A 3821-nucleotide genomic window follows, 5' to 3' on the forward strand; every position below is an offset into this window, starting at 1 on the left:
CACCAAAAACCACTCACACCACCAAAAACCACTCACACCACCCACCACACAGACTCACACACACACACACACACACCACACACACACCCCACACACCACCAAAAACCACTCACACCACCCAATACACACACACACACCACACCCCACACACACCACCAAAAACCACTCACGCCACCCAACACACACACACACACACGCACACACCACACCACACACACTCACACACACACACACAGTCAGAAACCACTCACACTACCCACCACACACATACCATAGCCAAAAATCATTCCCACCCAGCACACACACACAGACACACAAACCCCGACAGCACACACAGCCAAAAACTACTCACACCACCCACCACACAGACAAATACATCACACACAGACAAAAAATACACTACCCACTACACACACATACCACACAGCTAAAAATCACTCATACTAACCACTATACCCACAAACACTGCACACACACCCAAAACCACTCACACCACCCACCACACACACACACACCACACACCTTCCCCACAGTCAAAAATCACTCACACTTCCTACCACACACACACCACACACTGTACACACCACCCACACACCACATGGCACACCTGCACACAGAGATATCACACAGCCGCTCCATGTTATAGTGAACCCCAAGTTTCTCTTCAAAGAAGCAGTATGTCATGTTCAGCTCTCTTATTCTTTAATTCTCTATTTTAAAGCTTAACGTCCTTGTAATTCTGCTAAGCGACCTTCTCCACCAGTTCTAATGAGTAGTTCACATCTGTTCCCCCGGCCCCCGGTTCCATCCTGACTCATCCTGGTCACTTGCTCTGGTCATCTGCTTTGACCTAGGTCACCCCTGGCTACCTGCTCTGACCTGCCTATAACCATCCTTCCCCCCAAAACACCCACCCTGCTCCTCCAGCTCGGACCCCTGCTCACTTTAAAATAGCCAATCGGGATTAGTCTAGCTTGTGCGGTCTAACCCTAGCCAATAGGGGAACAGCACAGCAGTAGGGTTGGCCCCCGTGAAGCGTAAGTACCCCTTCCCTGCTTGTCCAGTGTGGCCATCGTTGCTCCATCTGTGAGCTGCACCCTTCATAGAAGTGAATTGCCTTGCTGAGAGAATTTATTTTCAAGTGCTATTTCTTTTGCGGCATCAAAATTTTACTTGTAACACCTGCTCAAGATGTCTTAGTTACTCATTCAAAATAGGAACTAGAAATTAAAAGCATTGAGACTATTTAGTTGAAAACTATCTTCTTTTTTATCTTACTTCATTAGCAGGCATTAGTCAACTTTAACCAAGCTTCTAGGCAGCTGTCAATGATGATTGTCATATTAAAGTGCATGTTATATATTATAAATCACTTTCATGTTATTTCTCCTTTATCTTACACTTACAGCATTATGTTGATTTTTAAGCTATGTGGGAAGGGAAGAACATGAGCTATAAATTCCACATTACCTGGTGAAGCCACATTACAAAAGACTTGCTACATTAGAAGAGGGCATTGAAAAGTCTTGCTTAAAATCTTAGTGCTAAAATTCTCACTAAAATGTAAGTCACTGACAGTATCTCTTTGCCTCAGAATAAGCAATGATGAGAGACATAGAAATAAGAGGGGTCACTTTGCAGGGGGTGGTCACACTAACAACATCTTTCCCAGCATCTGGGGAAGGAGTTGGGGTCATGCCAGGTGGTTTTCTGGTTATCATCACTTCTTCCTCCCAGAAGCCGAAAGGCTTTCTGTCCTTGACCCTGTCCACAAAAAGAGTTGAACTCTGCAAAATATTTGGAGAGGTTTATTCTGAACCAAATAGGAGTGGCCATGGCCTGTGACACAGCCCTTGGGGTGGGGGATGGCGGTCCTGAGAACATGTGCCCAAGGTGGCCAGGGGCAGCTTTGTTTTATACATTTTAGAGAGGCCTGAGACATCAATCAAATAAGAAACACATTGGTTCGGTCCAGAAAGGTGGGACAACTCCAAGCAGGAGCTTCCAGGCTGTCAGTGAATTGAAACATTTTCTGGTTGACAATTGGCTGATTTTGTCTAAAGACCTGGGATTGATGGAAAGGGGATGTTCAGATTGAGGTAAACATTGTGGAGACCAAGGTTCTTTTGAATCTTATAGTGGCTGCCCTTAGAGAGGATAGGTGACAAATGTTTGTTTCATATCTTTAGGGTTGGGAGCGCCTGGGAGAAAAAGATCCAGCTATGTGAATAGAGATTCTTTACAGATGCAAAATTTTTCCCACAAAAAACAGCTTTGCAGGCCCATTTCAAAATAGGGCAAAGAAATATGTTTTGGGGTAAAATATTTTGATTTTCTTCCTTGTCTTGTAATGTTATGCCAGTCAGGTTGGAAAATAAACCCCTTAGATAGGAATTTGGACAAGATAAAAAAAAAATCAGAGTTTAGTCTTCTACCCTGTAGGAAAACATTTACCCAGAAATCCCCTGGGAAGGGGGATTTAGAACATTCCAGGTGGAGGCACTTATTTTTTTTGAGACGGAGTTTCGCTCTTGTTACCCAGGCTGGAGTGCAATGGCGCGATCTCAGCTCACTGCAACCTCCGCCTCCTGGGTTCAGGCAATTCTCCTGCCTCAGCCTCCTGAGTAGCTGGGATTACAGGCACGCACCACCATGCCCAGCTAATGTTTTGCATTTTTAGTTGAGACAGGGTTTCACCATGTTGACCAGGATGGTCTCGATCTGTTGACCTCATGATCCACCCGCCTCGGCCTCCCAAAGTGCTGTGATTATAGGCGTGAGCAACCGCGCCTGGCTGGAGGCACTTTTTAAAAATGGAAAACACCACAGTGCATTACTGTCGCTCATTAGCATGAGAATTTGTGAGACTCGGTTTTCGGTCGTAAGCCATTTCTCACATCTCAGCTTGAAAACCATGTGGGTGATGATTAGGGAGGTGGGTTTTTTGATGAACTCAAAGGGCATCTCTTCTGAAGAGGATAGGCTGCAGGAGGAGCCGCCGGCGGCTGAGGCAGAGGATGGTTGTGTCTGAGCCCATTCCCAGTGGGGCCCTCCCAGGCCTCTCCAGGGGAGCCTAGACCTTCCTGGTCCTCCAGCTGCCCACCCAGAGCCCCTCACCCCTCTGAAGGCTCAAAGGAGGAAGGGCTCCAGGAAGTTCCCGTGCCAGGCAGCAGGAATGGATAACCTGGCCGGGGGGGTTAAATGAAAATTCCATTTAATCCACTAGTTCCTTTTAAAAACATCGTCTCTTTAGACATAACCTTTTCAAGAATTTTATAAAAACTCTGGTCTTTGTTTTCTGCCACCAAAACAATATATAAATAAAAACAAAATTTTAAATCCAACATTAAAAGTTGGTGTTTTGCTATTTTATTTAAACATTTATTTATGTATTTGGAGATGGAGTCTGGCTCTTGTCACCCAGGCTGGAGTACAGTGGCACCATCTCTGCTCAGGGCAACCTCCGCCTCACGGGTGCAAACAATTCTCCTGCCTCAGCCTCCCCAGTAGCTCGGACTGCAGCAGGAGCGGCTGCGGGAAGCGGATCTCTCGGACACCGAATACAGGAGGGAGGAGTTTATTCGGCCGGGAGCAAAGTGGCACAGTTGCCTAACAGCCAAGCTCCTCTAACAAAGGAAGGTTCCGTCTTTATATAGGCTTATACTTTAGATGTTACACGTGGAAGAATCTTAGGTTTATAGCTTAACATATGAAAAGGATCTCAGTTTACAGTCTGAGGAATTACATATGAAAAGGGTTCAGTTTACAGTCTCAGGGATTACATATGAAAAGGGTCTCAGTTTACAGTCTCAGGGATTACA

Source organism: Cebus imitator, unplaced genomic scaffold (genome assembly GCF_001604975.1).
Source record: "Cebus imitator isolate Cc_AM_T3 unplaced genomic scaffold, Cebus_imitator-1.0 Scaffold512, whole genome shotgun sequence".
Classification (NCBI taxonomy): Eukaryota; Metazoa; Chordata; class Mammalia; order Primates; family Cebidae; genus Cebus; species Cebus imitator.